At 48.4% G+C, this 24,281-nt stretch overlaps 1 protein-coding gene, 1 long non-coding RNA gene and 1 other non-coding gene across 6 annotated transcripts in view; all 3 read right to left on the bottom strand.

Annotated features, from left to right (window-relative positions):
• The window catches only part of RALGAPB (Ral GTPase activating protein non-catalytic subunit beta), an 88,970-nt gene extending 84,259 nt beyond the window's left edge, over positions 1-4,711 (bottom strand). For 2 of the 3 annotated variants that reach the window (XM_039227060.1, XM_039227062.1), the window contains exon 1: positions 4,442-4,711. The gene's annotated coding sequence lies outside the window, so the exon portion shown is untranslated. Of the gene's footprint in view, positions 1-3,786; positions 3,888-4,441 lie in introns of those variants that run through there. The other variant, XM_039227061.1, reaches the window with a different exon arrangement.
• A 14,183-nt stretch (positions 4,712-18,894) lies between these two features.
• On the bottom strand, positions 18,895-23,080 carry LOC120228573. Of its 2 annotated transcripts, none has more exons than XR_005527531.1 (5): positions 22,933-23,080; positions 22,193-22,344; positions 20,998-21,067; positions 19,361-19,549; positions 18,895-19,274 (listed from the first exon to the last, which is right to left on the bottom strand). It is a non-coding gene; the product is annotated as an uncharacterized LOC120228573 (long non-coding RNA). The 2 variants fall into 2 exon arrangements; XR_005527532.1 differs by lacking the exon at positions 22,933-23,080 and adding an exon at positions 22,489-22,913.
• On the bottom strand, positions 20,214-20,347 carry LOC120228649. Its single transcript, XR_005527544.1, has one exon. It is a non-coding gene; the product is annotated as a small nucleolar RNA SNORA71 (small nucleolar RNA).
• Positions 23,081-24,281: the final 1,201 nt, after the last annotated feature.

Genomic DNA, 24,281 nt, shown 5'->3' with positions numbered 1-24,281 from the left:
GGCAAATATCAATCAAGTTTGGTCACAAAGGAATGTATTCACCTATATGCCAGATTCTACTGGGTATCCTACCAAACACCTGAATTACAAGAAAGAGAGACAGGTTATGCCTGTATTCCTCCCTAAAAGTGTAAACAAGTAGTTTTTGCTAGTCTGGGGGAAAAGAAAACAAAACAAAACAAAACAAAAGAAGTACAAATACTATGTATCACCTGCCTGCCCCGTCAGTCCAGACCACCACAGGTCTCATCTTTCATGCCTCAGATCTGCTCTGCCCAATACGGTAACCATATTCACACGTAACCGCTTACATTTAAATTAAATTAGAAATCACTTCCTTATCTGCACTAGCCACATTTCAAGTGCTCAAAAGTCCCATGTGGCTAGTGGCTACCATACTGGACAGGGCAGATATAGAACAGTTCTATCAGGGCGCCTGGTGACGCCATCGTTAAGCATCCAACTCTTGATTTCGGCATGGGTCATTATCTCATGGTTCATGAGTTTGAGCCTCGCATTGGGCTCCGTGCTGACAGTGTGGAGCCTGCTTGGGATTCTCTGTCTCCTCTCTCTGTGCCTTCACTGCTCACTCTCTCTCTCAAGATAAACAAATAGTAAAAAAAAAAAAAAAAAAAAAAAAACAGTTCCAACTTTGCAGAAAATTCTACTTGATAGAGCTGCGTTAGATACTATTCTTTTTATTACAACTCTAACTAGACTAGACCCTTTGAGGACAGGAGCTGTATCTTATTTATCTTGGTATCCTCAGTACATACAGCAAACAAAGTACATGTCACACGCCAAGCACTGATATATCGAAAAGAGCATCTCAAACCTAACAGACTACTCTGTCACCTCTCCCATCCCCAACACACACGTACACACACAAACACATACACAACAATAACAAACAAGCCATCCTCTCACCATGGAGGATGAGAATGGAGGGAAACACTGCATCCAGAGGAAGGAGCCTACATTCTGGCCCTTGATGTGCTAGAACCCAACCATGAAATCCTGGGAAAATTACCTACCTTCTTCACCTACAAAAACTTAAAATTAAACTCTAAGTACCTTACCTGTAAAACTTTAATCATCTTGTATCAAAGAAAATCATGTATTCTATCCAAAACGTCTTTCATATGTTAGAGAACACACCTGCTAACACTGGTGAGTATTTCAAACTGAACAGAATCCATTTCTAAGTCTCAGGCTATCTTGATTCAAGTTGCTTTTGGTCTTTTAAGCACGTGGAATTTTTCACCTTTACTTTGGATATCAGCTACAGAGTTAAACCTTAGGCTGACAGATTGAGTTCCTTCCTTGTGCTAAGGCCAGAACTGGATATTCTGTCCATATCTGATCAGAGACAAACAAGGGCAAGTTGCTTTAGTATCTGAATTTAACAAGAATTGTCCTATCAGTTTCTATACTGGCCTCAGCCTAAAAATTGACAGAACAGTACAAAGCTGAACCAAGAGAATCTTTCCACAACAATCCTTATCCTATAAAGAATATCATTACATAAAATGTGTACGTTTTTATTCAGTCCACATATTTCACATTTAACTGCTATTAAACTGTCCAAAAACCCCTTCATAATGACCTTCACACACATACTCACTCCCTTTTATAAAGTTTACACACACGGTTTAAGGACCAGCCAAGAACAAATACAATCCAAATTGCTACCCTGCTTTTCTTTAAAATCTGTAAATATGTTGGGCAATAGAAGCTCAGGCATTCTGCAATGAAAATATACTAAGTTTGTCAAATCCTCTAACATCAGGTTTTAATCTTCATTAAGTACTACTTATGTCATCTCTCCTGGTGAACAGTATGAACTATTACCAATAGCCAATTCCATCTACTAGCAGTTACCAAGTCCCAACAGGGCAATAACAACATTTAGTAAATGACAACTAAACACTATTTTGGACCATGAGGTCAGGAACTTATGCAAAGGCTTCAGGGCAGTTAAAGGTTTCGACTGCAAAACTGATTGTATCCAATCGTGATAAAATCAGGTATTTTTAAAAAATCAACCAATGTTGATTACATACAATCCCACATAGTACCTGAGTGCAAGAACTCAATGTGTTAGGGCACCTGGGTGGCTCAGTCGGTTAAGCATCTGACTTCTGCTCAGGTCATGAGCTCAGTTTGTGGATTCACGCCCCTTCAGGCCCTGTCAGAGCCTGGAGCCTGCTTCAGATTGTGTCTCCCTCTCTCTCCCCCTCCCCCGCTCGTGCTGGCTCTCTCTTTCTCTCTCTTTCTCTTCCTCAAAAATAAACAAACATTAAAAAAAAAAAAAAGAACTATGGGGCGCCTGGCTGGCTCAGTAGGTTAAGTGTCTGACTTCAGCTTAGGTCATGATCTCATAGCTCACAAGTGCAAGCCCTGCGTCAGGCTCTGTGCTCACAGCTCAGAGCCCGTAGCCTGCTTCAGATTCTGTCTCCCTCTCTCTCTGCCCTCCCCTGCTCACACACACTCTCTCTCTCTCTCGAAAATAAACATTAAAAAAAAATTTTTAAGAACTAAATGTGTTTGGGGGCGCCTGGGTGGCTTAGTCGGTTAAGCGTCTGACTTTCGCTTAGGTCATGATCTCGCGGTTCGTGGGTTCGAGCCCCGTGTCGGGCTCTGTGCTGACTGCCAGCTCGGAGCCTGGAGCCTGTTTCAGTCTGTGACTCCCTCTCTCTCTGACCCTCCCCTGCTCACGCTGTCTCTCTCTCTCTCCTAGAAATAAGTAAAACATTAAAAAAAAAAAAAAAAGGTTTAAAAAAAAAGAACTAAATGTGTTTGTCCAACTACTAGATGTCCAACTAACTAGAGTATTTCTAAACGAAAAGAACAAAGCTCTATAGGCAAAGAAATACCAAACATTTTTTGCAAAAATGGAAATAGGGAAGAAGCTGTTTGCAGCATGAAGTCTATAAAAGGGATGCATAAATGGGACTCAAACATGCATTTCTGTAAAACCTTTGTGAGTCTGGATCAAAACACTGGGAGGAACAGAGATGAAAAAAAATACGGCTCAAGTTGCTCATAATCTAGTAGAAGAGACAGAAATGCAACACAGGAAAAGAACCCGTAAATTCCCTTATGATGATGTTAAACAACATGTGAGAATGACCCAAGGTGGCTGGGAGTCAGACAAAAGATCCTAAAGGGTGTGCTGGGAATTATGCAGCCAAAATCCGGAAGCAGCACGTGTGCACGTTTGTGTCACAGAGCACAAGTGCTGGAGAGGGGACAGGGCATGGAGGACAGCCCAGGCAGAGGGAGAGCACCTGCAGAGATGACCCAGAAGTTAGAGACACTAGACCCACAAGTGCTGTACACCCAGGAAAACTACAAACTAACGACGCTGCAGGAGACATATACACTTTAAAGGCACAACAACTCAGAAACCCTGCCAAGAAAGTTACTTTCCATCCCCAACTGGCTTTCACGAAGTGGAGCTGTCATCAGGCCTAAAGAGAAGATGGGTCTCTGCAAGTGGAAGCTACATTTTTAACAAACTCCCAGATGGTTCTCACACACTCGGCCTGGAGACATACTGCAATGTCTTCTGAGACGCAGGATCACCCACCCTGGCAGTTCCCAAAGTTTGCCACGTGCTGCAATCACATGTGGCTCCTTAAAAAATTTGGACGCTAGGTGCCCCCACTTCTCCCCCGCCCCCAATTCTAATGCAACGGCCTGGGTGTGCAGCCTAAGCATCAGGAATCTTTAAAAGCCACCCCCGGTGACTTTAATGTACAACAAAGTTTCAGAGCCACTGACCTAAATGTTAAGAACTTGAATCTGGAGTCCGGATGCCTGGGTCCAAATGACCAGCTATGTGACCTTGGGCAAGTCAGTCCGCAAGCCTCATTCAGAGCCTCAGTTGCATCGTCAGTGAAATGGGGAGAAGAACCCTACCTTACAGGGTTATTGTGGAGTTCGAAGTGGTGAACGTCATGGCCTGGCACAATGCCCGGCGTATAGTGAGCGCTTACCCAGGGTAAGCTGTTTAGTCTCGTTATTAACTCTTCCTCGTGCGACTGTCACCAGGCAGTGGGCAGCATCGCCTCCACAGGGCGGCAGCAACTCCAGCAGCCCTTCTGCTGGACCAGATTCCTCGCCGGAGTTGTCTAGCTCCGCTCCAGACCCGCCCCCTCCCCCAGGATGCCAGGGGAGAGCGCATCGCCCGAACCCGGGCAGCTCCCAAAGACTAGACCCGGTTTGAACAGACCCGACAGAAGCCACTGACTCGCCGCGGGGTCAGGGCCAGGCTCCGCCGGACCCCGCGGGTCCCCCGAAAAAGGCAGAGACGTGCTTCCGAAGGCAGGGCCCTGGCCGCACCCGGGCCCGAGAACCAGATTTCTTCCGTCCCGGGACCGCCTGGAGGGGAGGAGAGGGGAGGGTCCGGCCGCGACGGGGAGGGCCGCTCGGTTACCTGAGGCGACGGGCGGGGCCCGCATCGCTGGGGCGGGCGCCGCCGCCGCCGGCCGCACTCGGCCTTGCGCCTCACGCCACCCGCGCCATGGTGCCGACGCTCTCGCTGCCCCGGCCGGCTGTCCTCAGGCAGTCGGTCAGTCCACCCGTCAGCGACTCTCCGAGGGCGCCCGGGGACGACGAAGGCCGGTCGGGCCGGCCGGCTGGGCTCTGCTCTGGCAACTTCCGACTGCCAGGGGCGGCAGCGTCAAATAACTCCCCGAATCGAGCGGGCCACCGCGCGTGCGCGGCGCGCCTGATCAGAGACTTCTGCCGGTCCGAAACGACAGCGTCAAATAACTCCCGAGACACGGAGCCGGAAGCTGCGCGTGCGCAGCTATCCCAGATGGCCGCGCGGGACATAGTCCCTCCCCCCTTTCCGGATCAAGTGGAGTGGGAGGAGCGAAGTGAAGGCTGCGTCCACTTTATCTCTGTACCGCGGTGGGGTCGGTCCTTCCGCGTCCCTGTGCGTCAATCCCGACTGCGTGTTTTCGGGGAGGACGGAGCAAGGGGCTTCTCTCCAAGATTCTGGCTTCCACCCAGGTTCTAGGAGTTTCTCACATGCAACCATTACAGCACCCTTTCTTTGAAATGTTGCCCTTTCCACGCCGCCCCTTTATTACCTGGGCTTAGCATTATGAGAAATGCTCAATTCCAAGCCAGGTGCAGATTACAACGGTGAGACGGACATCAGATTCAGAGCCACTCGTTATAGAGCTGAGTCTAATATAGGGGATAAAACATAAATAGTAATAATAATAGCAGGAGATATGTTTTGAGCACGTACAGTCCACCACACATTTTGTAAACAGTACCTCTTTCAATATTTTGGTTTCAGCTTTAACGAAGAAAGTAATAAATAGCCTTAGAGAGGTACAGCTCAAGTGCCTTGGAAGTTTAAAAGGGGGCACTGGGCTGAGAGAGAAGAGGAGGGAGGCCCTGGCCTTGAGACTGTCCTTGATATTCAGAGAGGACGGGATCAGGATGTTGAGTAGTGCTGAAGGCATGGTTGTCTGAAAAGAGCCGAAGAAAGCATGGAAAATGCTGACTCCTTACCGTGGTTGGAAGAGACCACGGAGGAAGGACAAGGGAACTGATATTCTCCAAAAAAAGGTAAAAAAAAAAAAGGTTTCCTTAAGACCTTGCCCCCCTTCCACCCCAACCCCAGGAAAGTTGTTAGAGGGAAGAGGAACAAGAGGAAGAACGGTCCAGGACAGGAATGGAGCTATATCCAGGCCACTATGTATCAAAGCAATACATTTCAATTAAACATAGCATGACAAATATCTTAAGAGGCTCATATCCCAACTACTTATCCCTTGCCTTTCTAAACCACAGAGGCTGGAAAGCAAAGCACAGAGTTCCCAACCTCCCTTGCAGCTAGGAGTGGCAATGAAACAATGTTCTGGCCAATAAGATGTAGACAGAAATCTGAAGGGAAATCATCTCTTCCAGAATAAAAAGGAAGCCTTTGAAGACATTTGTGATCTTCACCTTTCCATTATTTCATTCATGGAATTGAGGCACAACACCTGGAGGTGCAGCAGTCATCTTGAAACCATGAGGAGCACTGTGGTAAGGAAGGTGGATCAGAAAGATAAAAGAAGGGGCGCCTGGGTGGCTTAGTTGGTTAAGCGTCCGACTTTGGCTTAGGTCATGATCTCGCGGTTCGTGGGTTCGAGCCCCGCGTCGGGCTCTGTGCTGACTGCCAGCTCAGAGCCTGGAGCCTATTNCGCGTCGGGCTCTGTGCTGACTGCCAGCTCAGAGCCTGGAGCCTATTTCAGAGTCTGTGTCTCCCTCTCTCTCTGACCCTCCCCTGCTCACGCTGTCTCTCTCTCTCTCCTAGAAATAAATAAAAATATTAAAAAAAAAAGAAAGATAAAAGAAGCCTGGTTCTTTAGGATATATTCAAGCAGCTGCACAAACCCAGGACTTCCTTCCTGTTTTATGAGAGGGAGAAAATCTTACTTAGACCACAGTTTGTTGAGTTATATGTTACTTTCAACCAATCACATTTCTGATATAATAAATATTGAATACCCATAATATATCAGACAGGTAAGGGTCTGATAATGAGAGTGACAAATTGGAAGAGCAACAGATGATGGGGATTGGAAAAGTGACAGACACAGGACTAGAAGCTGTCTGAAAGCTCTTGGGGAGGTGATGAAAATAATGTCTATCTCCCACCTGGTGACTTCAATTCATCCTTGAAAATTTTTACTCTGAGTGAAAGCTGTTGAATGAAAGAATATATATTTCCATTCATTTTAATGGGGGTAAATATGTTCAATTCCAACCCAAGATACCTAAATACTGTAATAGGAGAATATGTTAAGGGAATAATGCAAACAAAAATCACATAAGCAGTAAATAATATCAAGTTAAGAGTATGGCTTTTACATGAAACAGAAACTGTAAGGACTATTGTACTGGTCAGGAAGATAAGATTTAATATTAGTCAGGGGCTGGTGAAGAAAAGATGTAAGAGAGTCATTCTTTAAAGGTAACATATTTCTACACTTTTTTCTTTACTTTTTTTAAAAAAAATTTTTTGAGGGCTTCACTTAAACCAACTTAAAATTATAGCATCCACACACACATATACACAAACACCTGAGGCTGGGAAAAAACCTAAACATGAGAAGGCTTTGAAACATGTGAGGAAAGTGTGCACACACAATAGACTGAAGAAACATGAAATGCTATACAGAAGCAAGACGTATGGTTTCTCCAATTCACACTTTTTCCACATCATAATTTCAAACTAGAAGAGTGAATAAATTGGGGGAATGTCTTCCTCTGAAACTTATGTCAAAATATAATTTTGTATTGCATACTTACTTATTGTGTATTAAAAGGCACTGCATTCAAAAAAAAGGAAAAATGGAGTTATATTAACCTTTTATTGGCAGACTTTCCCCCCAAAGTCGGCCACATGGCCAACTTTTATATATATAAAATATACATATATATATATATATATAGCGTGTATATTTGTATAGCATATATAGCATATAAATATACATATACATATATATGTATATATATATAATCCCACAGTGTAACCAACACTCTTCTCAGTAAAAAATGGGACCCATATCCCAATCCCCGCCCCTTGAGTTTGGTTGTGACTATTCTGGGCAATGTGACAGAGAGAATACTATGTGGTTTCTGGGGTTAGGTCATTAAAGAGGATACAGCTTCCACTTAGCTTACCCTCTTTTGCAATGCTCATCCTTGGAACCCAGTTACCATGTTGGTAGCAGTCCAGGCCACGTGAAAAGACCACGTGGAAGTGTTCCAGCTGACAGCCTGAGCTAATGTCTCAGCTGGCAACATCAAATGGCCAGATATGTGAATGAGTAAGCCTTCAGTAATTCCAGTCTCCAGGTTTCACATCAAGCTACCTGACACCAAGCAGAGCAAAGATAAGGTAACCCTACTGAGCCCAGCCCAAAGAGCAGATTCATGGGCAAAATAAATATTGTCATTATTTTAAACCACTAAGTTTTGGGAGTAAGTTGTTTGCATTCATGGCAATTAAAACTTTCAGGGGTCATAACTGAGAAGAGTTGTTAACAGATGTATGAGAGGTCTCTCATCTGTAGCCAATTTTCTTCTTTTTCTTACTTTTTAAAATATATAGAATTAGTTTGGGGTAGATAATGGTTGGGAAGATCTACTTATATTTCCCCTGAACTTAAAACAATATTGGCACAGTGTTGGTGTTCAATGAACTTGTTGGATGGATAGGTGGATGTGGGGATGGTGGATGGATAGTGGATGGGAAATTCATTGGCTCAGCATCTAACCAGTTTTCTTGCTCTACTGTTAAGTCTTAGTGAATAATATCCAGTGGTACCAAAATATCATCATTAGACTTAGGTAAGAGGTTCCCCTGTCCAATTGGCACGTGAGTGGCTCAGTTGGTTAAGGGACTGAGTCTTGATTTCAGCTCAGGTCACAGTCTCATGGTTCACAGGTTCAAGCCCCACATTGGGCTCTGCACTGACAGTGCAGAGCCTGCTTGGGATATTTCTCTCCTTCTCTCTCTGCCCCTCCCCTGCTCATTCTCTCTCTGTCTCTCTCTGTCTCTCCCTGTCTCTCTCTCTCTGTCTCTGTCTCTCTCTCTCTCTCTCTCTCACACACACACACAGACACACACAATCAATCAATCAATCAACTTAAAAAAAAGAGGCCCCCTGCCTCAGACCCTGTGACTCAAGGAGTACTGCACTTTGGATCAGTATTCCTCAAACTTTTCCAAGCACCCTTCCAAGGCATAATGTCATCTTGGTAGGGTGCCCCAATCCAGACAAGGTCCCATGTGGGTCCCATTAGCTAGAAATTTCTACCTTCAAGTTTTCTAAGCCTCACTCCAGTGGTTAGGATTGGCCAGAGCCAGAAGTGCCATCCAAGCAGGGCAATGCGTTCCCAGACCAGATCCATTCCCTGTCTTATTCTTTATTTCCTCTCTTGAAGAGCTCTTCAACCTTCTTTCTTACTACCTCCTCCTTTCACATATGTGTGAGATTGACCAGGTGCCTTGAAGAGCTCCAGAACTTACATATATGGAATCATTCTGGAGCCTCATGGCCAGCTCTGGCTCCAGGAGGACAGTCTGGCAAAGAACTCACTCTTGCTAACTGGTGCAGAATTTCTTTCACCAGCTTGTGTGAGATCGGGATGCCAAAATGGTGTTGCCATGCTGATTTGGGTGACTCTCAGTCACATTGAAACCAGAATGAGTTCAGGACTCTGAGCTACCAACAGTCCACTGCAGATGATTGGGCTTGAATTGTATGACGTGGGCCCAAGTGCTGGTTACACTTCTCTGTTCAGACCATGATACCACTTGCACCTCCCGCATCCAGGGCGATGGCAGAGGGGGCAGCAGGGATCCTTTACTCTGTGTACTCTTTAGTCCCTTTCTCAGGTGGCTCTCAGAGTGGTCACCCCACCCCTTCTGGCAGGAGTTGTTGTTGCCTATCTCCACCAAGGACTCCTGAGATGTTGCTCTGTAACACCAAAGTACTCTTCCCATTGATGTACTTTGTTGCCTCCAAAGATGTGATGACATGGTGCTCTCATCGTCTTAAGACATGCAGAACAAGAGTGGATGTATCTTGTATGAATGGGACTGCTCTTCTCACAATCCCCTTTCCTACGCTCCCTGCTCGTGGTGGTGTGTGGAAGGCAAGAGTGTGGCCGGCATTGAAAGCAATCACATTTTGGGAACATAGCGATTATTGCCTAAAGAGTTCAAGACATGACTGGAAGATGCGTTTGTCTATGTTTATGAAACAATATTCCAAATGGTAAATTTAACATGACCAGAAAATAAATTATCATTCACATTTTCCTGCATATTCTGGGTAAGATTTGTATTTGGAGTTCTCATCAATGAGGCTCAGTAAAAATCCCTGAGTCCCTGGAGACCAGTATATACAGACTACCACTCATGGATGATGCAGCATCATGGGTAATAATACATCAAGTATTAAATAAGTGTATCAGAAAACTACAAAATAAGTTACATTGCTTCAGTACTAACAGGTTCCAAATAGCATACCTTTTTTGGCATTGGGAAATACGAAATGAAAGATAGCACATTTTACAATTAAAAACACACGAAGGGATGGTTCTTGGCTTTGAACTTGTAGAGATGGTGCCTGGGTCTTACCCAGAATCTTTATGTGCACTGAGATAACTATACTCCCAGGACCTCCTCCCTCTCCATTATTCTAAATCACCATCAACAAATCGCTATATTCCACATGGGTCCATGAATTTTGTAGTATGTTTTTAAGCCAATTGTTTGTATAGACCGGGGCCATGCAAAAAAAAATTTGCTCAAGACATTGTACACACTAGGGCTGCCTGGCTCCCACGGGTAGACCTCTCCACTTTCCCTGATCTCATGCGCTCCACTCCTGAGAGCACCATTTCTTCCAGGCAGTCTTGGTTGCCAACCTGGGCCCTGCTGGAGTGGCTGCGTGTGTCCCAGAATATGTCCTCCCATCAAAAGGTCCAAATCATACTGATGCTCCTTCCCCTGCTTAGAAGGAGTGTGCCGGCTCTTTTATTTTTAATACCAGAAAATAAATTTCATGGCCAAATAAGGACAAGCCACTGAGAATTGACTGCTATCTGTATGCCATGAGCAAGGGCTATCACAACATGTTTATTCTGACAACTCAGCATGCTGCCTGTTTGCCAGAATCTAGTGGGGCAGGCCAGTGTCACACAGGGGGAAGGAAGTCAGCCGTGCCTCATGTGAACCCTCCACTGAGGGTTTTAAGGTATTAAAACTTGGCCATTTGCGGGCGCCTGGGTGGTTCCGTTGGTTAAGCACCAGACTTCGGCTCAGGTCATGCATGATCTCGCAGTCTGTGAGTTCGAGCCCCACGTTGGGCTCTGTGCTGACAGCTTGGAGCCTGGAGCCTGCTTCAGATTCTGTCTCCCTCTCCGCTCCTCCCCTGTTTGTGCTCGCTCTCTCCCTCTCTCTTTCTCTCTCTCAAATATAAATAAAAAACATTAAAAATAATAATAATTGGCCATTTGGCACAAGTTAAAGAAAAAACAAGCTTTTTCACCAGAAAACTGACTTATGCCTTAAAAAGAAATGTTTTGGAAAGCTTACATAGGCAAATGAGAGGGAGGGCAGAGGTCAAGCTGGGCCTCCTACAGAACAGACACCAGGGGCTGGAATCCCACCAGACTCCCTGTTCTGCATCTCTGCCTCTCTCTGCATGGGGACTTCTGACTTCACACTCAATCTGGGTTTTTGCATACAGTGACAGATGTATGCGGGTTAACTCAGGGCACGTCCCCATCCATCTTCCACTGAGGGTAGACATGACAGCCGTGTAGAGTCATGCACTGCACAGTTCATGGGAGCCATTCACATCAAAGTGTGTAGTTGAGAAGCTGAGATGCTGGGCATACTTGGCTGAGCCAATGCTACAGAAAATGGAAAGAAAATGATGGGTCTTCCTAGCACTTCCTTCTCTGGTGAATAGTAGCCCTTGATGAGCCCATTCCAAGGGAATTCAAGGAATCCCATCCTAACATCTAGTGACCTCCCTAATAAAGCTGCCAGGGAGGGGCACCTGGGTGGCTCAATTGGTTAAGCTTCTGACTTCGGCTCAGGTCATGATCTCGCAGTCTGAGTTTAAGCCCCGCATCAGGGTCTGGGCTGAGAGCTCAGAGCCTGGAACCTGCTTCAGATTCCGTGTCTCCCTCTCTCTCTGCCCCTCCCCCGCTCGCTTGCTCGCTCGCTCGCCCTCTCTCTCTCTCTCAATAATAAATAAATATATATATTTTTAAATCTGCCAGGGAATAAAGCTGGCGTTCTGATTCCCTCACGGTTATGAAGGGATGTCAAGGACCAGAGCACTGGAGAGTTCTGGACCCTCTGAACGCCTGTCTACACAGGTCAAAACAGGTAAGCCTCCCATGTGATGGGTCACACGCTCTCTTACTGAGAGGAACTTACCAATGAAAGCATTCAAGGTGATAAACTTCTCCTTATGTACAGTTTTAGCTGCATTCCACAACTTTTGATATATAGGATTTTCATTTCATTCAAGTCTAAATAGCCTCTAAAGTTTATGTCTTTATGTTGTAGTCACATATTGCAGTCTATATGATACCAATGGGGAACTTCACCTCTGTGATATTCTTCCCTCAAACTCTAGTCATGAGAAAACATCAGAAAAACCCACATTGAGAGCCATTCTACAAAGTACCAACACTCTTCAAAACTGTCAAGGTCTGGGAAAACAAGGAAACCTTAAGAGTTTGTTTCAGATTGGGGCAGATGAAGACACATGATGACTACAGGTAATGTGTTCCGGGTCGGGCCCTGGGACAGAGAACGGACATTAGAGGGGAAGCTGGTGAAATCCAAAAACAGTCTGGAGTTCAGTTAATGGTAGTGTGCCAACATTAATTTCTTAATTTTAACAGATATACTGTGGCTGCATAAGGTGCTTATTAGGGGAAGCTGGGTGAAGGGCATATGGGAACTCCCTGTACCAGGTTTTTAACTTTCCTGCAAATCTAAAATTATTCTGGAAGAAAAGATTTACTTGTTTAGATAAAAAATTTTTTAAGTTTATTTATTTTGAGGGAGAGCACAAGCAGGGGAGGGGCAGAGAGAGAGAGAGAAGAAGAGAGAGAATCCCAAGCAGGCCCCACATAGCTAGCATAGAGCCCAATGCGAGGCTGGGACTCACGAACCATGAGATCATGACCCGACATGAAACCAAGAGTCAGATACTTAACCCATTGAGCCACCCAGGTGCCCTAAAAAGATTTATTTTAAAACTCAAATCTGTTACTTGTATTGTCCAACTCCTGGTAAAATAAAATAAGGGAAAAAATAAGGGGAGGGGTGTGTCTTTACTTCTCTAAAAACTACTTTGGAGCCTCCAACCCCAAAGTGCCCAAGACAAGGAAACAAACACACAACTTGGCCATCTTCTCTGTATGTGCAGAAGAACCTGTAATAAATATTAACAGAGGTCAATAATTTAATCACAAATCAGGGCATCTGCTATACCAAATGTTTCCATACATCTTCACCACATCCCTTTAAGGGAGGTAACCGAGGTCTGGAGAGGGTGAAGCTTGTCTCCCAAGTCACCTGGCTGGGTTGAGCTATGCATGTGTGTGGCACGAACCCCGTGCTCTCACACTCACACCAGGCTGATGCCCCCAGGCCTCAGTGCTGCCAGCCGTCCCCAAGGGCCATTTCTGAGCTCCCCCCATACGCCCCGCCCACTTCTTGTGCACATGGATCACCTCTCCTTTGCCCAGTTAATTCGCCTTCCTCGGGGAGACCGCTGACCCCTCACTAAATGGAGTTGTCTCCATTTAGTATCACAGCACCTTTCATTTGTCCTCCATAGCATTTATTAGTCTGCAATGATTTCTTCATTTGTGGGTTACTTGTTTACCATGACAGGACTATGGACTTACAACCGCCAGGACTTCACTGGCCTATATTCCATTGCTTAACACAGAGGCTGACACTTAGTAAGTGCTCGATAAACAAGTAGTGACTGACTCAATGAACAGACCCTGGGCACACTTAGCTTACCTCCAGGAGGTAGGGCTTGTGCTAGAGAAGCACTACAGTACTTGAGAACTTGCTGTCCTGCTTCCAGAAGGCTCTGGAACATGATGTGGGGGCTCCATCAGGCATACCTGATATATGTCTGGCCTCCCTCTGCCAGGATGGGGAGGAGGGTTACCAGAGAATGGGAGACCTAGGTTAGAGCAGCTTCTTCAAGATTCTACAAGAGGCAGCTGCTTTCCTGTAAGGAAGCATCCTCATAACACTCTTCTTACATGGAATTAGCCTTGAACCCCTCATCACCTAAATCTATGTTGTCCAATAAGGTAGCTACCAGCCACTACTAAACATTCAAAATGCGTTTAATCTAAACCAAGATGTGCTACAAGCAGAGAATATACAGATTTCAAAGACTTAGTCTGGGGGAAAAGTGTAAAATATCTGATTGGTTATATACTGAACTGACAATATTTTCTTTTTTCAAAGTTTATTTATGTTGAGAGCGAGAGAGGGGGGAGGGGCAGAGAGAGAGGGAGAGAGACGGAGAATCTTAAGCAGGCTCTGCACCATCAGCACAGACCCCGATGCGGGGCTCAAACTCACTAACCATGAGATCATGACCTGAGCTGAAGTCAGACGCTTAACCCACTGAGCCACCCAGGTGCCCCTTCAAAGACAATATTTTCTAATGTAGTAAGTTAAATAAAATACATTACTAAAATGTATTTCATCTTTTTATTTCATTAACTGGCTACTAGGAAAATTTTAAATTACCTATATTGGTTGCATTATGTTTCTATTGGATAGTGCTGTTCTAGACTATAAGCTCCCTGAGGCACCTCATCTGCCTCAGTCAGAGCTGTATGCCCAGCTTACAGCGAGGCTCAGCAAATGGTGATTGGTCATAGATACCTGAGGTGTGAATTAATAGAACTTACTGTCTTATGTATGTGATCCTCCTGAGGGTGGAAACTTTATTAGTCTCTGTGTCCCTATTCTCAGCACAGTAACCTGACAAGTATTTTTTGAATGGACAAGTGAAACTTGATTCGTCTAAGTCCTGTTCTCCCAGCTTGATTCTGCTATGTAACTCCCACCAGCCGCTTCACCAGGGCTCTGTTACCAAGCACCTATTTTCTGTTAGGATCATGGCTCTTCTTGACCCTAATCCTGGTTCTCAGGCCACTTTGGTAATACTCTCTGAAGGTTTCCTTAAGGTCGTAAGACCTAGGATGACTCTGCTTCAGACACAACAGAAGAGAAGGAGCCAGTTGGTATTTTGGTGTTGGCTGAAATATGCCTATTGTCTCTCTCCATGTTGGGTTCACAAGTTCAAGCCTGAAGATTGTTGAATTAGATGGGGAATATTTTTGGAAGGCTGGAAAACAGGCAATGTGAAGCAGATGGACAGAATAGTAAAGTACCCTAATTTCCAGTTTTCCAGTACAAACAAGCATCTGACAACCTCATATGTGCATGCTATTTATGAAATCAGCCTGTGACATTTTTCACTACTTCCTAGACCAGGAAATGCAAAATGAGCTGAGCCACTCACTAGAAGTAAGACAGATCCCTTTGTTTCTCTGAGCCTTGGCTTCCTCCTTCATAAAATGGCAGATAATTAAATCTACCTCACTGGGCGGTTGGGAAGATTAAATGAGATAATTATATAGATGGGCTTACTTAGTACAGTGCGTGGCATTTAATCAAACTTCAATCAGTGGTGGTGGTGATTAACACCAGCCCTACCGGGATATCGGCAAATTAGCAAAGCAGAATGTATTTGTGGTGTCACACTGACAGAGGAGTCTGTCATAATGACACATTTGTTCTTCATGCCATCAACATGCTAGACGTGCTCATCAAATAAAAATAGCTGATATTTATTGAGCACACACTATGAGGCAGGTCCTGTGTTATGCATTTAACATGCGTCATCTTAATTAACCCTTACTATTGGGGGTAGGTGCGGAGGGTCAAATTACAGAGCCAGACACTGAGGCTCAAGGAGGCCAAATGACAGGCTCCAGGCCCCACCGCAGTTGAGGGATATCATGAGAATTCAACAGGCCCTAAATGATTTCACCAGGCTGCTTCCTAATGCGGGTGGAGTGAGGTATCCTGGGGACATAGTGGTTGTAGTCACGGGGACAGAGAGGTCTCCGTGAGCTCTTCCTGGTGCACACTGTCGAGACCACGCTTGGCCTCATTCCGCACCATCGAATGCTGATTGAGCGCCTTGCAAGGTGTCAGTCACTGCACTGGTAAGTAACACCCTGCAGGCTGTGAGGCACAGAGTTGTCCTGCTCGCCTCTAGCAATGACACAGTGGTGGTGAACGTTAGGTCTCTAGGAAGAAGAAAATATGGAGACAGGCGTTCTGGTCACTCGGCCATGCCTTACAAAAACTTAGGGACAACTGAACCCCAGGCCTTCTGGAACAGTGATGTGGTTTGGAAGCTGGAATATCGTTCTTCCCGTTCCAGAAACGGTTTCCCCACCTATAACGGGAGCTCAGTGCCCTGCGCCTTTGGACTCTGGTTAAAGGGACTCAATTCCTATCTCTTCTTGTTTCCGCAACCCATTACTCTGGCTCTTAACATACTCGTCACATTTCCCAAGAGGAAAACCTGTTCTTAGGACCAGACCAAGGTCACGGGTTAGCGCTGCCTTTTGGGTGGTTCTTTAATCCACTGAGCTGTGGGTGGGAGGGCGACGGGGCTACAGTAAGCAGGTGCAGAGCCTGCCCCCAAGACTGGCACAGCCCGCGTGGGAGCCACTCATAATCAGGTGCAGCACTGCAGTGGCCTCATTGACCGCCGGGCCCCCCACTTCCCTGGGCCTGCCACCCCAGAGGAAAGCTGCCTGCCACCCCATCCACGCTGGGAGGCAGCACGGGCTGCCGTGAACACCCTAAGGGGAGAGGCCCTCCCTGGATTCAAATGACACCTCCCAGGTGAGGCCTTCCCTGTCCACTCAGTTTCAAATGCTGCTCTTCCTCTTGCCCCAGCCTTCCTGGCATGTTTCCCTGCTTTATTATTCTTCCACTTAGCCCTTCTGCAGCATACTACACACTTCAGTACTTTATGGTCTGTCCCAGTCCCCTGAAATGAAAGAACCATGAAGGCAGGGGTTTGCTCTTCTACCTTCTATTGCAGCCCAGTTCCTAGAATCGTGCCTCACACAATGGACATTCTGTATGAATGAAAGGTGGGCGGGGCAGACAGTCTGTTCTGGCTGGAGGTTTAGCCAAGGAAGGCTTCCAGAAGGAAGTGACACACGCTGAGTCAGGCCAGCATCTGAAATGGGAGGTGCATTCCAAGCAGGCAGGCCAGGCAAAGGAGAGCACGTTCTGGAACCTTCAGTACTCGCATGGCTGGGGCCTGCAGTGCTCATGCAGAGCCGTATGTGACAGGAGCGGGGACAGGTAGACCATGGGCAGTGAGGAGGGTCCCACACGTGCCCTGGAGAATGGGCAGTCTGTATAAGGGTCAGGTGGGGCAAGGGTTGCAGAGGGCGGGGGAGGGCAGACGGAAGAAGCTGGGTCAGGGGTGAGGGTTGTTTACAGTGTGAAAGGGAACAAGTTACTTTTCAAGAAGGGCTGTGCTCTGAGCGCATCCTGTGTGCAGGGTGCTGCAGTGCGTGCTTCTAGGGTGTGATCCCTGGCGTGCTCCCTCCCTGACCCCCCTCCCCTCCTGGTACTAGGGTGCCGCGGAAACAGGACAAGGGATGAGAGAAACCTCCACAGCCTGACCAGTTGGGCTTACTGGGAAGGAAATGTTGGTGATCGAGGCCAAGCCACGGGCAGTGATCACACCCCTATAGCCCCAAGACTCCCTCGCCTTGACCATTTCACCAACCAAGGTGATGTCACCTCTTCCCTTCTTCCCGAGCACTTGGTCACTGCCCTCTCCTACAGAGCAGGCATCTCCCCCAGGGCACAGGACTGATGTGGGGCGGGGGGCACAGGACTGACGGGTGGGGGGGAGGGTTGTAAGAAGTCAAGAAAACCGCCAAAGGGAATGCAGTGCAGACCGTGCTACTGAAAGTGGACACAGCACTACTGAATCCAATGGGTCGGTCAGTGTTATAGAAAGACGTCTACAAATGTCAAGGCCACAACCAACAGTTAAACTTCACTGAAAAGGAAGGAACTTCGGCCAAGCTGGGGAAAAATGCATTCATTTTTCAGTAGAGGGTTAGGGGTACAGTTGGGTGACATTGGCCCAGAAGGAAGTGGGGTAGGAAGGGGATGTTCAAGAGAGATAATGGGTAGGAATTAAGGAGCGGGGTGAGGCAGAAATGAGGACCTCTGCCAGAACTGGCGGGCAGAGTAGACCCTTTAGCTCCCAAGAATGCCTTCTGCTGACTGAGGCCAACAAGGAGTTGAACTCATAAAGGTTAGGCCTGACTACCTGGATTTGACCTCAGCCCCAATCAAAATGATTTCAATTTCCACGGAAGGAATGGACAATCAATTCTTCCTTTTCTTTGGGAGAGTTCCTCTGTGTGAACCTACCCACAGGTGGTGAGACGCATGCTTAGCACACTGCTGCCATTACTGTCACTGAAAAAGACTTAGGCCAAACTTACTTTGTGGTAATAGTAACAGAAATCCTGACACTGGCCCTTGCCGACCCCAGTCCGAGTTCTCCAAGGGACGGGCGTTCTGCATCCACGCCATGCCCACCCCTGCAGAATGATCTCCTGAAACCCCACTGAGGAGCCCTCATCCCCAGAGCTCAGGGCACCCCTGCCTTCTCTGTCTCTACGTCCACCCCACAGTCATCCTTTTTTCCTCAGCTCTGGCCCAGACGTCCTTCCGCCAATGACTCTAACATTTCCCTTTTCTCCCAAAACTGAGCCCCCCAGAGAAACTTGGGATTGTTCAACTTCTGCTTCAATTTCTACATCCCAATTCCTAACCCCTAGGTTAAGCCTTAGGAGTGCACTAAAAGGAATATTTCAGTGAGTAAAAACTGAAAGATCTGCTTGTGACCCACTTTATACCTACCTTGCTGGCACATAGAGGTATGAAATTTTTGTAAACTTTTTACTGCTTATTTTTAAGAGAGAGAGAGAAAACGAGACAGAAAGAGGGGGGGAGGGGGAGGGAGAGAGAGAGAGAGAGAGAGAGAGAGAGAGAACAAGTGGGGAAGGGGCAGAGACAGAGGGAGACATAGAATCCAAAACAGGCTCCAGGTTCTTGAGCCACAATCTCAAGAACCACGAGATCATGACCTGAGCCGAAGTCGGATGCTTAACTGACTGAGCCACCCAGGTGCCTCTGGGGGTATGGATTTTAAAAGAGAAGCAAAACAAAACAGGAAGGAGGGCAGTTTCAGGATTTATTGAGTGGGTGAGGGGACAAGGCCCCAGAGTGCGGAAAACTCTTGGTTGTAAAAAGCTACAGGTGCCGTGGGCAGCAGGACGTGCAGTGGGCTGGACCCCCAGCTCAGGCGGAAGGAGCCAGCCTTCCTGGTGCACGGCGCTGTGTGACACCTGCTAGGGGAGCAGCAGAGCCAGCTGACGTCTCTAGCTCTGGACCTCGATCTCCAGGGTCCCAGGACTCTTCCTCTGGACTGCTCACGCAGAGAGAAAAGTCCCTCCGTGTGGTGCTGAGGCAACAGGGTATAAGAAGGTCTGGCAACAGTTCACATGGCAACATCATTCTTCACTCAGCCGGCGTCCGTGATCAGCTACGAAATAATCTAAGGGAGAAAGTCCAATGAGGCCAGCAGCTTGGAATTCCCGTATCAGAAACACAGGCCGGCTCAGCCCCTTGGCATTAACTCACCATGAGGAGGTCCCTCCGAGGCAGCTGGGACCCAGGTCATCCTGAGAGGACCAGTGTCTCCGTCCCCGTAAGGATTCCTCCAACAAGCTCTGGATCCCAGGCAGCATCTCTAGGGGGAGGAGGATGCCACAGAGCAGATGGTCCCAACAAGTGTCTGGTTTCCAATGTCAGCTCTCATCCTTCTTCCGGCTGATGTCGGTGAGAACGCCATTAATCAGGGATGAGCTGACAGGTTTTTTTTTCCCCCCACACCAAACACAGCTCAAAAATGAATCTCCGTGCTCCCAGAGAAGGGTCAAAATAAAACCACCTCTTAACAAATGGGCCTTGCAGGGCAGGAGCAGATACAGTAATTGGTAGAGAGGTGGCTGGCGAGCTCAAGCTCAGAGGCTCCTCCCACTGAGCCCCCCAACCCCCCGCGCTGGGAGCGAAGAGCACCACCTCAGCCTCCCCCCACCACCATTACATCCCTGCCCCCCCGTCTCCCAGGTGCCTGTGCTCATCCCCGCGTCAAACTCCTTCTCGTGTCGCTCTCCCTGCCACCCAGTACCCATCTACCCCCATCCCATTCTGCCCCTTCGAAGGCTTGCCGAGGGCCACCATATCCAGAAAGAGGCTCCCCTTTGAGACTCTTATGGCAATCGGTATAAACCACCTAGTGTCGCAGAACACCATCCTGGCTCCTTAAACCCTGGAAAGTTTCTAAACGTTGACACAGATGTAGCCCGGTTTCCCGTAACAGGAGGCCAAGCTGAGAAAGGCCAAGCTCAAGTCTCCTGTCATTGACTGTCACACAGCAGCCCCCAGTGCTAGTGCCTGAGACCAGAGGGCACTAGCTGGGGAGAAGCAGGAGTGTGTGAAAGCGCCAGCATTTGAAAGGGATGGGCGTGGACCCTCCAAACACGGGAAACTGCTTTCAACAATTCCTCTCCCTGCATTGTCAATGACCAGAGCACAGACAGCCCGTGATCGCTTCTGAATGCAGGTGCATGCAACGGGGGAGAGAGAGAGAAACCTAGGCAGGGGAGCAGGTGCTACTGGCCTGTGGGATAGGCTGAGTCTGGGAAAACCACACAAGCACAGGACCCCACGAGTGGCCATTCTTTCTCGCAAAAGCCCCATAGAACCTGCCTGCCAAGTGGAATCAAATAAAAGTCACTTTGGACAAAAACACTGTGAAAATATTAGGGTGGGAGAGGACAGGGATCCTGTGGGCTTCAGTAGCACAGAGATCATTACTATCCTTTGTTTTTTTAATGGAGAAAATAGGTTCTGGGTAGGTCACTGACTTACAGAGTGGCAGAAGGGGATTCTTCCCCTTTTCCCGTCACTCTGATGCGTGGGTCCACATTGAAAACATGCCTCTGCCGTTACCCCAGGGAGGGAAGGCAGACACCCCAGAGGCTCTCATCACCCAGTGAGACTTCGGAGGCCCTTCCTCTGCAGAAGACACGTCAGGGACCAGATGTGATCTAGGCTGCCTGGGGCTAAGGTGGGGAATAGCCCTGGGGACTCGTGGACGTTACCTTCTCACCTCTCAGCTCCCCTAAACCTGCATGTGAAGCCCCTAGGAACCCCCACGTGACTGTACCAGATGCAAGGAGCCAACACTCCAGAGAACAGACAAGAGATCTTACCTCGAGGACACTGGGGTCTAGAATGTTCCTGATGCAGCTCCCATGATGCCTCTGCACATGGTGGGCTCACCTGCAATAGGCAAGAACCCAAGAATGGGCACCCACCGTGTCCTGGCTCACAGCGGGGCAGGGCAGGCATCAGGGAAAGGCTCGGCACAGTAGTGAGCAGATAGTAAAGTAAGCATTTGACAAATGTCAGCTGTTATTACTCTCTAAACAGACACTCTATTTGCTTATAAAAAAGCCAGTAGTTAACCCTAGAGAGACAGACAGTGATTGGTCTATGACAGGGTGGCCAGTGCGGATTCATGCATAATTAACCAGTGATAGGCTGAAAGGACGCCAGGGCCGGATTTACGGGAGAGCCTCGGCTGCCCGGCAGCAACTATGCTGGGCATAGGACTTCTCTGCAGAGAAGAAGGTATGTGGAAGAACTCCCGGAAGGCATGGAGATGGACCCTTCAAACACAGGACAAGTCTTTGCCTGAATCCTCTGCCTGCATTACCAATGAACCCGACATTGGCCCCAAGTGACAGGAGACCTCTAAAACCGGGTAGGCAAGAGGAAGGTGCAGGAAAGGCCCAGGTTTGGAAGGGACAGGAGTGGACGTTCCCAACCTGGGGAAACACTTCCAGCAATTCCCTTCCCTGCACTATCAATGACCTGGACACAGGCGGCCCATGTTAGCAGCCTACCTTCCAGGCAGGGGAGAGCTGCCCAGCCATGCCCAGGGCCCCGGGCATCGTCACCAGTTAACATAGAGATGCCACCTTCCGTCGTCCAGACGGTGCACACCAAGACCGACTCCCGGCAAAAACGCCTACACTGTTTATTCCCCCCACAAACACAAATCGAGTACCTACTATGTGCTGTCAACTATGGGCGCCAAACCAAAGAACACAGAGAAGATTTCTGTCCCCCCCAGAGCTCTGGCACTTTCCCCACTTGAAATACAGTAAAGCTCGGAATGACGTCACTTGGGCAGGGTGATGCGGTGACGACCGGCTGAGGCAGATCACGAACCCAGACCGCTCCGGGCCCCAAACCTACCCCCATTCACACCAGTCCTCCTTCTGCACAGGGGCGTTCTCGGCACCGCAGGAGCTCCAGGACACCCCCCCCCCACCCCCCGCCCTGATATGGCAGAAAGGCGACGAGCCCCCTGCTGGCGTGCTCCTGAGCACCAGCACTTACCCAGGCCTCGCCCCCTGGGCACAGCGGGGGCACATCAGGCGCCACCGATCGGGGTCCTGCAGGAACGGGCGTGCTGCCTGACGCACAGTCCCCAAAGCCGTCCAACGGAGAGTCCCCATCTGCTTCCAAGAGAGCCCCAGAGCCTGCAACGCCTAGGCAGAGAACAGCACGGGGGAAGGGGCTTCAGTGCAAAGCAAGGACACAGGAATCAGCCTCCGCCGCTCTGGGGCCCCGCGAGCGCCCCCGATTGAAAGCTCAGACAACCGCCCCGCACAACGGGGGTTGTAACACTTTACCTTAAGGCTGTGGACAAGAAAATGGGTTAACGCTCACAAAGTCACTTCGTAGGCAACCAATGAAGGGGTCTGGGGCATTCGAGGCCGGGAGCCGGAGGTGGGTGTGTGCGTGAAAATCACACGGCCCCGCACCACTCGCTGCAGCACTCGGCCAGAGCGCGCGTCGCCGGACCCGCTTCTGGTAGGTGGCGGGACACTAGCTATCCCCGCGCGCGGGGGATCAGACCCGGAGCCCCATTCTCGGGGACACGCATCCCGAGTGGTCGTCATCTGGGGGAGGGGCCGGGCCCGCACCCAGGAGCGGGGCCTGGAATCGCGGCGGACCTCAGTCTCCCCGACCCCTCGGGACTCACTTTCTCCTCCTGTCGGGGGGGAGGGGGATGCCGCACCGGCCTTGGGAAGCCGCCGGGGGTTTCTGCGCATCGCAGCCCCGCAGCGACTCACCCGGGGAGCCCAGGCTGTGGCCGGCAGGGTCAAAGGGCCGGCGCGAGAGGGCGCGGCACGCCTCCGGACGCTTCAGGACTACTAGGGACAGCAGTCACTGCCGCAGGAAACCCCGGCACCCGCCCCGCGCCGGCGGAAATGCAGCTCGAGCGCGGGCTGCGCCCCAGAGGGGCGTCTCCCGGGCTGAACGCGCGCGCGCGGTCTCTTATCGCCCCCTGGTGGATAGGAGGTGAATCTGACCCGCCAAGTAGCCAACCCTTCCTCTCCTCATCACCGCATCCACCCATCCATTTATCCCTAAAAGAAAACACTTAGGGAGCACCAGTTTCTCATCCATCCATCTAGCTACGCATTCATCCATTCATCCATCTATATGTTCATCTAGACTCCCATCCATACAGAAAAAATATACTGAGCAGCTACTTCATATTAGGGACTGGGCTAAGCATTGGAAATACATTGCAGAAGACAGACTGTTCTGATATATTTTGTTGTTATATTCTTGTGGGGATAATGAGTCAGCGAACACAGTAATTTAAATAATGACAAGTGCTACAAAGTAAATGGGTAGGGTGGTATAATTGTGGGGACCTACTTAGCCAGGGTAGACAGCAAGGGCCTGCCTGAGGAAATGATGTAAGGGTGTTTTTCATAGCATGCTATCTGTCACTGCAACACCCCATCCCATGAACACTACAGATGACGGCTATAACCATAATATCAATTAATACTAAGTTTTGAGCACACACAATATTCCAGGCATTTTGATTCTTTTAATCATCATACCAATCATATAAGGTGTAAACCCTATTACTATTAATTTTGCTGATGAGGAAACAAAAGCTCAGAAAATTTTATTAATGTATCCAAGATCACGCAGTTAATGTGTTAAGAAGTGTGTACGATCTGAGAATGAACTCTACTTGTGAGCTACCCAGTTAGCCTGTTATTTCGCAGATGCTGGCAGAGGACAGAAAATTCCTGAGGCAGAGTCTAAGGACCTTATTACTGTGGCAAAGCAGAGAGAGCTTTAAGTTGATTGGTGTTGGGTCCCACGCCTCAGGGGTCCGTGGAGTGGTGCGGGGCCGACGATGACTGCCTGCACAATGTGTTACACTGTTACAAAAGGGGAACACTGAGCTGGGGGGGATTTACCACTTGCAGCAAACAGAAGTAAGCCTGCTTTTAGTGTCGGAGGAGACTTTATCTCCTCCTTCAAGGTTGCTCACTGCAAATCGCAGCTCTAAGAAAGGGCCACGGGGAAAGAGGAGTCAAGGCCTTGCATTGTTAGGATGCAAGAACATGCTTGGAGGGGCAGCTGGGTGCCTGGGTAGCTCAGTCGGTTAAGC

The sequence above is a fragment of the Hyaena hyaena genome, unplaced genomic scaffold (assembly GCF_003009895.1).
Source record: "Hyaena hyaena isolate Hyena2069 unplaced genomic scaffold, ASM300989v1 scaffold_25, whole genome shotgun sequence".
Lineage (NCBI taxonomy): Eukaryota > Metazoa > Chordata > Mammalia > Carnivora > Hyaenidae > Hyaena > Hyaena hyaena.
The sequence above is the reverse complement of the archived record's forward strand: the minus strand, read 5'-3'. Positions and strand labels throughout refer to the sequence as shown.